This window comes from Protopterus annectens, chromosome 4.part0 (assembly GCF_019279795.1).
Source record: "Protopterus annectens isolate FY-2018-M chromosome 4.part0, PAN1.0, whole genome shotgun sequence".
In the NCBI taxonomy this organism is placed as follows: Eukaryota; Metazoa; Chordata; order Ceratodontiformes; family Protopteridae; genus Protopterus; species Protopterus annectens.
The window spans coordinates 1,687,368,499-1,687,382,511 of NC_056733.1; positions in this window are offsets into that span (position 1 = coordinate 1,687,368,499).

The following is a 14,013-nucleotide window of genomic DNA, read 5'->3' on the forward strand; positions in this document are numbered from 1 at the left end:
TCCCGGTTAGGGGTCGTCACAGCGGAACTCTGGTCCGCTAATGATTGGTAGTTGATTTTTACGTGCCGAGTTACAAGCCCTGACACACAACCTTCAACAAAGGTACGCCCATTCACACATGTCTCCACGCAGAAGACGCTCTAGCTGAGAATCAAACCAGGCAGTGTCTTACTGTGAGGCGACAACGCTAGGGAGTAATGCTGATAAAAGAAGATTTTAGTTGCAATTTTCCTTTAAAAGGCTCTTCTAACCACAGTACATTCAGATATTATGGCTGACTGCAACATTTTTATTCAGCAAAAATTATGAATAGAAATAATTTCCCCAAAAGTACTTTGTATAGATATTTGTGTGCGAAGTGGGTATAAAATCCGTCACAGGCTCCCTTTAGTAGAAATACAGTATCCAAATCAAGTCAATATAACACCAATGTAAATCCAAGTCCGTTTATTCACATTCAACAAACAGAACATAAATAAAATAAAGATGAGCGCTTTCGCTAAAACTTAGCTTCTTCAGATCTTGCACAAAATGAATTAGTTCCACCCTTTATATAGTAATAATGCTTTTAGTTAATTGAATAATAGCAAACAATTAATTAATTATATAAAAATATATAAAAATCTGGGCTAATTGTTTGCTATTATTCAATTAACTAAAAGCATTATTACTATATAAAGGGTGGAACTAATTCATTTTGTGCAAGATCTGAAGAAACTAAGTTTTAGCGAAAGCGCTCATCTTTATTTTATTTATGTTCTGTTCGTTGAATGTGAATAAACGGACTTGGATTTACATTGGTGTTATATTGACTTGATTTGGATACTGTATTTCTACTAAAGGGAGCCTGTGACGGATTTTATACCCACTTTGCACACAAGTACCTATCTTTTTTTCTTGACTTATCATTTCTAATTTGGTACAAGTGTGCTAATCCGATGGACTGTTAAGTTTATAGTTATACTTTATATAGATATGTTTTTATGCCCCATGATAAAATCGTAAAACCAGAAAATAAAGTCACATCTACCAGGACCATCTAGGAATAAAATCTAATGGTAAGATTAATATTAACGTCTGATATGTTGCCCCTCCCCTTACAATGACAACAAATTCTCCCATTTTAAAACCCTGCGATATTGTTTACAGAAAGTCTTTTATAAAAGCCCGACTTAAGGAATTAATTGAATGAAACAACAAATGCTCAACAAAAAATTTTGTATTCTAGGACACTTGTGAATAAGCTTCAGTGCTTATCCTAAGCCTTAGAGCTCACTTCTCTATTAGCAGTTGAAGAATGATGACTGACATAATTCTGTCACTTGCATTCCTTTAACAGAACAATGCAAAACCACAAAATAGTGCACAGCAACTATACACTGCAATATCAAATGGATTCATTAAATATGCAACTGAGGAAAATATGGGAAACAGCAGGAAACAGATGAATGAACTTTAAAAGTTTAATGGTTTCAGTAAGCACTTTTGTCTCATATTATATTCATCAGGCTGCTTGTGTGATACTTTATCTTCCATTTTCTATTCATAGGTTCATAGGTGTGTATTAGACTAATGACCACATTGACCTTTTTATGCCTAACCATGCATTCCAAATATCACCAAAGCTGTTAGCACCAATGTTCTTCCTTTTAACTGCAACTGGAGCATATGAACAATACATGGTAGGAGATCAACGGGACCATAAGATGCCTAGCCAAATGTATTTTTAAGTGCACACACATAAACAAGTTCTTGCCTCCCTTTTCAACACTTAATAATGCCAACCTGTCAAACTGAACAAGATGTACAATTAAACCTTGGTATGAATTTATGTATATCCATCCAGTAATCAAGAATAGCCTTAAAGTTAGCCAAAGTCATACATCATTTGACTGCTGTTGTAAATTATTCCAAAGGTCTCCAAAAGACTTTAACCTGCTGGTGTAGATTCATGTCCATAGTACATAGCACCAGAACTCTGTGTGATAATTGCTAGCATCAGAACGACTGGCTATTTACTTGCTTAGTCCCCTCCAGTTATTTTGCACTTTAATTTACTAATGAAGTCAAAGTGAAGTTGTATGTTTTGGTCAATAAAAACATCTGTTCTTAAAAAGAGTGTAAGTGTCTGCTCCTCAAATTCATGACTGGTGAATGCAGTGGCCAAAAAAGGTCTGCAGATTCCCGAAGTTGCAGTTTCACCTATCATTGCTGACCAGAATTGCAATAATTTCATGAAGTGAGTGGAAAATTACTTTATTTATTTATTTTATTTATTATTATTTTTTGTTTTTGTTCCCTAGTGCTGTGGTACTGCAATAAGAAGTTATGTACTCACCATAACATTCCATCTGAGTAGGTGACTTCATTTGTCTGCAACCTTTGGGTCTTGGATCCGATCTCGGATCCGAGCCAGCAACTTATTCTACAGCTTAGAGATCTGAGCTCCTAGTTCCTCCTCTTACCCATAATCCCCTGCCAACCCTGATTGACCACAGATAGAGTTTGCCCTTATACAACAAGCTAAAAGCTAAATATGTCCCGAAAGGGACCAAAAGAAGGGCATCCAGGAAATAATTTTTGAAGGCCAGGGGGAAGGAGGGGGGGGATGGTTGCAGACAAATGAAGTCACCTACTCAGATGGAATGTTATGGTGAGTACATGACTTCTTAATCTGAAATAGGTGCTTCATTTGTCAACAACCTTTGGGACAGAGTCCCCAGCTACCTGAATCTTGGGCGGCCATCATGGAAGGATGTTCCGGAGCACTGCAGAGCCGAAGGATGCTCTCCCTCTGGAAATAACATCCAGCTTATAATGGTTGATCAAGGTATGAGATGAAGCCCAAGTGGCTGTGGAGCAAATATCGTCTAAAGGAACTCTAGATCTAAAGGCAGCAGAGGTAGATATAGAGCGAGTGGAATGTGCACGGACTCCCTGAGGTGTGGGCCTCCCAGAACTTTCATAGGCCAGAAGAATACACTGTGAAATCCATTTTGATAAAGTGACCTTAGAAACAGCTTTGCCTAAGTTGAATTTGGTAAAGGAGATGAACAACTGATCAGATTGTCTGTGAACAGCAGTCCTATGAATGTAGAAGTGCAATTGTCTATGCACATCTAAATAATGCAGTTTGTATTCTCCTTTATTCTGGTACTTAGGAAAGAAAACTGGCAGGTTAATGGATTGGTTGATATTGGTTTCTGAAGCCACCTTAGGAAGGAAGGAGGGATTGGTCCTGAGGTACACTCTATCCTGATGAAAGGTCAAGTAGGGAGGTTTCACACAAAGGGCCTGAAGTTCCAAAACTCTTTTCGCTGAAGTGATGTCGACAAGGAACGCCGTTTTCCAAGAAAGGTATTTAATTTCGACCGAAGCAGCAGGTTCAAAAGGAGGGGCAGTCAAGGCCTGAAAGACTAGTGATAGATCCCAAGGGGGGTATAACTTCCTTGGCAGGAGGTCTGAGCAGGAAACTACCCTTGAGGAAGGTTTTACATAATTTCGTTGTAATCAAAGGACCTGTGTCATGTCCCACATGGTAATGAGAGATGGCTGCCAATTGTACCTTGACCGTGGAGCAGCTAGCCCCTTGCTGAAAAAGGCTGGTGAGGAAATCCAAAGCAGACTGTAATGGAGTTGTGAAGGGATCTAAGTTATGATGTTCCGCCCAGATGGAAAAACGCTTCCATTTGCTGCGATAGACTTTTCCAGTGGAAGGTTTATGTGCTGCTACCAAGATGGCTTTAACTGGGGAAGAGATGCCGGGAGTCCTGACTAGGAGTGGAACTGGAGCAGCCAAGCTGTCAGCTTCAGGTTGTCTAGGTTTGGGGTCGGGAGACCTAGGGGATGGGATATTAGATCCGGAATAGGATCCAGAATCCAGAGAGGATACACCAGATGAGACCACAGGTAAGGGAACCAAGTTTGACGAGGCCAGAATGGGGCAATGAGGATCATTCTGCTCCCCAACTGACAGGCTTTCTGTAAGAGTTTTAGCATCAGGGGTAGAGGAGGATAGGCATAAAGTAGACCGGGAGGCCAAGCATGCACTAGAGCATCTCTCGGGGCTTCCCCCAAGAGGGGATTAGGGTAAAGAAGCTGTTGCATTTCGTATTTGAGGGAGAGGCAAAGAGATCGCAACAGGGTTGCCCCCATATGGCAAAAATCCACTTCACTACCTGGGAATAGAGAGACCACTCGTGAGGGGAAAGAATGGTGCGGCTGAGTTTGTCCGCCAGTATGTTGGACCGTCCCGGAATGTACGTTGCGATAAGAAAGCGGTTGGTGGAGATCGCCCATTACCACACCCTCATGGCCTCTCGACAGAGAGGGTAGGACCTGGTTCCCCTTGTTTGTTGATGTACCAGACAACTGACATGTTGCCCATCTGTATCGCAATCGTTCCTATGGGAAGAAGGTTCTGAAGTGCTTGCAATGCTAACAGCACCGCCCTCATCTCCAGGACATTGATATGCAAAGAGGTCTCTGTGTCGTTCCACGTGCCTTGGACTGTTCTGCCTGAGAAATGCCCCCCCCCACCCGAGGCGAGAGGCGTCCGTGGTCACCATGGTGAGGGGAGGAAGCAAGCAGAAGGGGCACCCCATATGGAGGTCCGCGGACTGGAGCCACCATAAGAGAGCCCTCCTGCAAGCTCTGCTGAGTGAGATAGGGTGACAGAGGGGGAGGTGTTGAAAGGACCGTTGGACTTGAAGGGTCCACTGTAGTACCCTCATATTCAGGCGAGCACATGGCAGAAGAGTAATTGCTGCCGGGATCGAGCCTAGTGCCCTCAGGACCAATTCTGCCGGTGGAGTTTCTGATTGAAAGATGGCCTGCACATGAAGCCTCAGGTTTTGAAGTCGTTCCGCAGTAAGGAATGCCCGAAGACTTCTCGTATCCAACTTGGCTCCTATAAACTCTATCACCTGCGTCAGAGCAAGAGAGGATTTGACCCTGTTGATCGTGATGCCCAGTTGGGGAGATAGCTGGAGAAAGTAATCCCTGGCTGAACAGAGTAGATGCCTTGTTGGGGCGGTCAGGAGCTAGTCGTCCAGGTAAGGAAAGACCTGCATTCCCTGGAGTCTCAGGTGGGCCGTTATCACTGCTAATACTTTGGTAAACACTCTGGGGGCTGTGGTGAGACCAAAGGGAAGGACCCTGAACTGGTAGTGACTGGCTCCCAGCCGGAAGCAGAGAAACCTCCTGGATCATCTGTCCATTAGTATGTGGTAGTACGCATCCTTGAGGTCTATTGAGCACATCCAGTCGCTCTCCCGCAAAAGTGGGAGAATGGATTGGAGAGTGACCATTCGGAATTTTTGTTTGGTTACTGACAGGTTCAAAAGGGAAAGGTCGAGAATTGGTCTTAGGTCCCCCATCTTTTTTGGCACCAGAAAGAACCTGGATTAAAACCCTAATCCGAGCTGATCTGGGGGGACGGGCTGGATGGCTCTTTTTTCTAGGAGCTGCTGTATCTCTGCAGCGGCCACCTACCTCTGATCAGGTGGTACATCGGGGAGGTTTTTGATTTTGGGGACATGGTGCAGTGGGATATTGTAACCTCTGGATATGATAAAAAGCACCCAGCGATCTGACATGATGGACTTCCAAGCTGCCAGGTGCCTCGAGAAACACCCCCCGACTGCCTCCAGAGCGGAGCAGTCAGACAACCGCTAAGGGCTGCTGTGTGGGCTGATCAGAGAAGGATTCTCTGGACCCAAAATTTTTCAGAGCCCCTCTGCCTCTAGGGCGGCTTCCTCCCTGTCCTCCTCTGCCATGGAAGGACTGGTTGTCCAGAGCAGGCTGGAAATGTTGCGATTTCCGGAATCACATCTTCTTCTGTCCCTTTTGGTTCTTGGAGAAGGACCTCTGGGGAGCAGAGAAGCAGACTCCAATGGCAGACAACGTCTTCCCGTCCTTTTCACTCTGGACAAGTGTCTCGCGAACGGTCTTGCCAAATAAGGCAGAACCATCAAAAGGGGCATTCGCAAAGGATGCCTTAAAGGGTTCCGCGAAGTCACAATGTCGGAGTCAGGCCTGGCATCTCATGACTAGACCTGCTCCGCTGGCTCTAGCGGCTCCCTCTGTAGTGTGGGACAAAAGCCGCATAGAGGTATTCGAGTTAGACCTTAGAGTGGCCATGCAAGTGGAGTACAACTGTTTGTCCTCCGCCGACATGGACTCTGGGGGGAGGCAGCATATTCTTTGATAAGATCCCACTGCATCCTAATGATATTTGCCATGTAGTTCAGGGACATTACTGAGAAGGTCGCTGAACTAAACACCCGCTTCCCTAGGCGATCCATCGAGCGGGACTCTTTGCTCAGTGGATGGACCGAGGGGCTCTCCTGAGCTAATTCCCTCTTGGTGGCTGCCGCCATCAACATGGCATCTATGGGGGAACCCTTGCTCCAGTGGGATCTGTCTGCGTGGGGGCTCAGAATCCTATCGGGGCATTTGGGAACTGGCTCCACAGTGTCCGGCTCCTTCCACGCCCTGGTGGTAATAAGGTCCACCAGGGGTTCGGCCAGAGGGGACACCCAAGAGGTAGATGGTCTTGCTTTGAATGCATCCAGGAACACGGACTCATTGGAGGAAGCCTGGGGGCAGACCACACCCTCCCTGATCCTGAGCATTTCCATGATGTCTCCGAAGGAGACATCCTCGGTGGGTGACCTTGGGGAGCCTTCCCCTTCATCCAAGTCCGTGTCTTCCATTAAGGACTCGGGGGAGTCCACATGTCTCCTCTTACACTTCTGCTTATGAGGCACTTCCTTGGGGTGACTGTCCAAGAAGGTCTCACCAGCAATATCCTGTTCCAGGGGAATGACCTGAGACATCGAAGCAGTCTGTCCCTGTGGCTGGGTGATGGAAGCCTGACTCAGCCGAGAGGGAGTGCAGGGAGGAGCCGATGCAAGGGCCGGGGGTCCGGATGCCCTCAACAGAGCCCTCTTCACCGCATCGAAGGCCAAAGGGGAGTCGCTCTCTCTGGGATCTGAAAGCCGACTCCCACTCGGATCCGATGGGGGGATCGGAACCGGTGCCGAGACCGTTGGATCTGAAGGACCCGTTTGCTCCGACCTGGACGGAGCCGAAGGCACACTGAATCCCTCGGATCCAAAGCTCGGCCCACAGCTCCGAGAGCTTGGATCTGACAAGGTAGGACCCGACAGACTCAAGGGCAGAGTCGGATCCGAAGTAACCAGTACTGCCGGCGCCGACCCACCCCTGGCTCCAACGCTGCCCAGCTCCGAGCGCTCTGAACCCAGGAAGCGGGTCGGAGAAGGAGCTATCGGGGCAAAAAAGGGTGTTGAGCTCCCCCCGAAGGGGGGGAGGCATGAACACTCACATCTGCAGCTTGGCCTCGATGAACCTTGGCATCATCTGGTCCAAGTCCGCATCCGAAAGGCTATAAGTAGATCTCGACGAGGCCAGTGAAGCAGGCTGGGAGTGCCGCCTCGATGACCTTGATGGAGATCGGGTCTCCTCCTCCTCGGGTCCTGAAGAGAAGCACGGGGATCGGAGCCGAGGAGGAGGGGATCTGGAAGCCATGGAGGGAGAAGCCCGCTTAGCTGGGGGGGGCCGAAGCGGAGGCCTCAGCCCGCTGCTTGTGGTGCTTCTCCCTCCTTTTCTCCCTCCTGGCCTCCCTCTCCTCCGGCGCCTTAGTGGGAGTTTGAGTCCTGGCCGGGGGGAGGGGGGCAGGAGTGGCCGCCACCATGGACTGGGGTGGTGCCCCAGAAGTACCGGAGGCCAAAGCCGAATCTGCGGGCAAAAGTCCCGCCAGGATCAGCTTCGACCTGCGGTCTTTCAGTGCCCTGGGGTTGAACGCCGCGCAGATCGAACATCCAGAGGAGAGGTGTTCAACCCCAAGGCACCGAACACACCGAGTGTGGCCATCCGGCGGTGATAGCTTATGGCCACACTCGGTGCATTTGGAAAAAATAGGCTTTGGGGCCTCCGACATAGTTTAAATAAAATTAAAATTACCCAAACACACTAGGCCCCAAACACAACAACAACACACACACACACTACGCCCAGTGAGGGAAGGGGAGGATTACACTAAAAATAAAGCTAAAGTTAAAGCTAAATTAACAAAAGGGAAGCCTAAACACACACAAACTGTTTAACTATAATAATAAACAGGATTTTACACAAATTCAAACACTTATCTGAAAAGCGCTAGGAGCTCCACAATCTAGAAGCTTACTCTAAGAGCGGCAAACTAGATCTGGGGTCAATCAGGGTTGGCAGGGTATTATGGGTAAGGGGAGGAGCTAGGAGCTTGGATCTCTAAGCTGTAGAATAAGTTGCCAGCTCGGATCCGAGATCGGATCCAAGACCCAAAGGTTGCTGACAAATGAAGCACCTACTTCAGATTAAAAGTTTCTCAGTTTTCCAAAGATCTGGGGAGTTATGCTTAAAGTCCCTGCTAAAGGTCCAAAGAGGAGAAGTCAGCAGTCTTCTAGATGATTGTTGTACAGCAGCTATTACAGACAATAGGTATTTATGCTTTGGAAATGGCATTGTTACCAAGTTTATCATAAGCTGTGCCTCCATTCAAGATCTTAACCAAGGGGGAAGACCTGGAATCCTAACTGATACCTTCAAATGTATAGTCAAACATGAAAGGGATGGTTACCTGGCCTTGAATATTTACAGATCATCTTACAGGGGATCCTTTTCTTATCTTTACAGACATGACAGAGTTGAACTCCAATTAATTTGATAGTGCAAGGAAGTGTTTAAGTGGCAAAGTAGGAGTCACAGCAAAGACCTAAGCTTTTAGGCATCATGAATAGGCATGTGTTACAAAAACAAATGATAAAAAAATAATCTGAATTAAAATTCTTTGCAAAATTAGGGTTGTATGCTGATGGTCTTATTGGTAAGGATACCATGACAGAGATTGTTGTCATAGATAGAATCAAATGAACTTTGCTGGAAACTATTGAAAAGGAAATGTGTCGATTCAACCACCCAATATACAGCTTTATCATGTTATTTTGCAGATGTATATGTTACAAGACTTCGGTTAAGCAGAGCATGCACACAAAATCAAAGTGGCCTTTCTCACACACTCTATTTTTTGCATATCGCCACATATTGTAAATGGTGATTAGAAATCTGACTAGAAATCTTATGTAACTATGTCCAATGCAGGTCTTTAATGAGAAAACAATGGATTGTGACAGAATTATGTCAACATTAGTCAAAACTGAAATTGCTCAAACTACATGCTCAGAGAGTTTGATGTTGTATAGAATTTCCAGTTAATAGTGGGGTAATTAAAGTCACCCATAAAAATGGTATTAGGTAAGATGGTTAGTGTTTTAATAAGTTTAAATACATGGTATGGGTTTCTTGGATCATAGTGGGGGACCTATAGCTTGCAAGAAAGTGGTACTGGATTTTATCTATGGTGATTTGAACATAGAGCAGCTCAAGTGCATTGTCTGTTTGACCAGCCTTGAAGTATATTTATTTTTGATGTAAATAGAGACACCTCCAGCTTTAGTCCTTGCCTGTGAAGTAGCTCATCTAAATATGTGGAGCATTATAACACTGCCCTGTTGGTGTGCTCTCCGTGGCTTTAAACCATGTCTTAGACACTGCACAGACATCAGTATTCTATAGGGTAAAGAGAGTTTCCAGGGCATGGGATTTTTTATTTAGGCTCCTAGCATTGAGCAGTAATACCTTTAGATTTTCTTGCTTTAGATCTGCTATGTCGGAAGTACTTTCAGTTTGGCATTGCCTAAAAAATACATTATGGGGAAGACAATGGTTTAGCTAATATTTGAAAGCCTAGAGGGGAGAGGTGCAGATCATCCATGGCAAAGCAGTGTGGTCTGTTGACCATCTCCTTATATGCAGACAAATATTGCACCCCCTTAGAATGACACCAGAAACTAAGCCAATTATTAAAGTCAATCATCTTTTGTTCATATTGTGGCATCACCCTTGGAGAAGGTAAAATGCTGCTCAATGCTAGGCTCATACCAGCCTGAGACACATATTCTGAGAACTCTATGATGTCTCTCTTCATATAGTCTAGGGAGGTACGTCTCAGGACATTTACTCCCACATGGACTATGACTGAGTCATACTGGTAAGTAAAACCACACAGCAACTCAAAAAACACAAGAGAAGTTAAAAAACAAGCTGGTCACACCAGGTACTTAGCATATTGGCAGTTGAATCCAAATGCTTTCAGCTTACTAGTTTCAGACTTCTTCAGATACTGAGTCATATTGGTAATTGTGATCCAATGACCTGAGTGCATGCATAATGTGGTGGATCCTAGCCCCTGATAAGCATCTGACCGTAACTTTCTCCTTACTCAGCCTGGAGTGAGGGACATCAGTGTGTCTCACAATGGAGTCTCCAATGACTGGAATGTTGGATTGCATGGTGACATGCCTTATGGGCTTAGAGGTAGAGACTCCATGAGATGTAGCTCTACGTGTTGATGTAGGAGTTGTTTTGAAAGAGTGTGTTTGGGGCTGCTGAGGGCATTTCTTATGTGTACTTTGTCTAAGAGGCCTTTGTGGTTTAGAAAGCTTACATGTAAGTGCCTCAATGTATGTGGGTCTATTTGTCTGCTTTGAATTGTGTGTGATGGGTGCAGCATGTGTACTACTGACAACCTTATTGACATTAGGCATACTTTTATGTGAGAGCTTTGCTTCTAGTGATGTTGTGTAAATACATCTCTCACATACTGTATCAGTTTTCTTGAGAATTAACTGGTTGTCAGTAAACATGAGGCAATTTCTACATTACCTCATGATGCCCATATCCACCAAGCTACTAACAGTGACAGTGGGAAAGTTCATATACATGGCAACATACCCTATTTTATTGATTAGACTGTTGGAGTGAGAATATCAATCACTGTCAGGAGTATCAGGTTTGCAACTATGTGGACAGTGCTTGTCACCGCAAACTAGATGTCCTCTGTGCTACTAGATATACCCTGCCTCCATCATTTTGGAATTTATTTCACATGCTATCACATTTATAACTAATGCAAAGCATACACAAGTCACTAGAAATCCTTGCTTTACACCTCACTTCATGTGTACCTCTTGGCTTAACCACTCATTTACAATTATTTTTATTTTGTTATTACTATACACTGACATACATCATTTCCTAATCTTCTCACTTATATTATAGTCTTTCATTATTACCCATAACATTTCATGTTCAGTTGTATCAAATTCCTTATTAAGGTCTCATATAATGACTTTTCCTTCTTCTTTTCTATTCATAATATCATCCACAATTTCTCTGTCTATCATTAATAATTTTTGACAACCCTTCTCCTTTATGCTCTCTCTTTATATATATATATATATATAGAGAGAGAGAGAGAGAGACACACACACACACACACACACACACACACACACACACACACACACACACACACACACACACACAGACCGTCCATAATATTTTCCATTTTAGTTTCCAATCTCTTTTGTATTATTTTCATGAAGGTCTATAATTGTTATTATCCAATACTATCGGTCTCCAGTTTTTAATAGTCTTCTATCTTCCGTCTTCCATATGAATTTAAGTATTCTACTACATAATACTTTTAACATAAAACTCTCATTTAACCATTCATTCAAAGCCTTTTTTGCCGTTCCTGAATTTGTTATACATTTCATACTCTATTCCATATTTTCCTGCAACCAAATCTATATTTACTTGGTTTAACATTTTATCTAACTCATTTAAAGAAATATCTTTCTCTAACTCTTGATTTTCTTTTCCTGTTACCTTTATTACTGGCCTTGTTTTTTTTTCCTCTACCTTCTTTTTTCTTTAAACATTTCTTGGAAATATTGCACTGCACTACTGATAATCTTTTCCTGAATTATTTCTGTTTCTCCTTTTACATTTTTATTTCTCTCAGTACACCACAATCTTCCTTTACTAATCTGCTTAAGTTATGTGATACTGCTTTTCTTTTTTTCTTGTAAAAAGATCTTTGCTTATATAACACCTCTTATCATTTTTCTTGATTTTTTTTTAATATAATTATTTTTTGTCAAAGTACTTTCTATCATTATGTATTAAATCTTCCAACACATCATCAAATGTTCTTTTATATTTTTATTTCTGTACTTTTCTCATGTCATTTTGCCAGTGTAAAAGCATTTTTATATTTTCCTTGAATATTATTCACCATTCAAATCAATTTTTGTAAAATGTTCTCAAAGTAATATGCTCTTTGTAGACCTTGCAAGATAATTAGAAAATTCAGTTTCAGCTACCGCCTCTCCTACAACTAAACCTTGTGATACTATTAAATAATCTATTTCAGTTCAATACATACCCCATTTTGTAAGTCCATGAATATTTGTCCAGCTTTAACTTACCACATATTGTAACTTTTAACATTTTTCTTATGCCATTTCCATTTTTTTACACTTGCCTCTTAAATCACAGTTAAAGTCTCCAGTTATTATAATATTCATATTTATTATTATATAATCTAAAATCTGATGAAATACGTGTTTCCTTTCTTTACAATTTACATAGGCATACAATGTTATAATTCTATGTAGCTGTTCTTTCCATTTTAAATCCGAAATAATTAATCTTCTAATTTTTGCTAAAGTTACATCTAATATCTCATCTGTATTTTTACAGAATATGACTATTCCAGAACATCTCTCATTTCCTACATTCCAGATTATTTTTCCTCCCTATAGTTTCTCTGCTTGCAATCTTTCCTCATTTGTTAAAATTCTTGTTTTCTAATATAATTAGATCTATATCACATTTATTACACCGCTTCAAAATTTGTATTATTCTAACTATGTTTTTAATACTATTCACATTAAAAGAAAGCACTATAAACTTTTCATTTTCACTTTGCCTTAGATTCATGGTTTCATAAGAACATAGTTAATTACAAGGCTAGCTTTCATAAGAGGCCGTCTTAAGCCTACACAATTTATCTCCCAGTAGTGAAAATAAAACACTATACATTGTGTTTGGAAGTCAAACACCTTAACCATTATAACAACCCCCTGTCATTAGAAGTATATTTTTTTCATCTTTATCCTTTCTTTTTTCTTTTGTAACTTATCCCTTCAAATTTTTTTTGTGGCTTTTACCATTTTACTAATATAATTATTTTTTCTTTTACTACCTCCCAATTTATTTCTTTGTCATCACTTATTTCAGAACCTTCTTCTATGCTGTCTTTATTATTTTTTTCTCATACATTTTCTTATATTTCTACTACTTCTAAAAGTTTTTCTCTTTGTTCATTTCATCTCTTTTATTTTTCGTTACTCTTATTTTCTTTTTTCCAATCCAGTCATAAATGTCCAATTTTGTTACATTTATAATATTTCTAACATCTCAATTCAATTTTTTTGCATCGTGTTCCATTTCCTCACAAATATAACATTTTCTTTTATCACAGTTTCTTAATAAATGTTCTTCTTATCCACAAAAAAAAAAAAACACGTTTTGGTTTGTCCCCATGTTTTACAACACCCCTATCCCCCTCCTCATTTATCATGCTTAGTATTTCTATAACTATATCTATATGTGTGTGTGTATGTATATATATATATATATATATATATGTATATATATATATATATATATATATATATATATATATATATATACATATCTATACACACACACACACACACACACACACGTATATATATATATATATATATATATATATATATATATATATATATCATTTTGTTTCTATTTTTAACACAATATTGCAGTCACATCCACCAATCTATAAACCACTTTATCACAAACTTTTTCAATGTCTAGTACTTCTTTAGATAAAGTTTTCAGATGTCCTTTCAAAGTCTCTCTTTCCACCTTTATTCGAAATTGTACATGAATTTTCTTTTTTTATTTTCCTGTTAAATGCTTTTATCATATAAATATAATGTCACAAAATGCTTCTTTGTTAATAAAAATAAATATTCTTACCTCATGTGCTTGTACGCA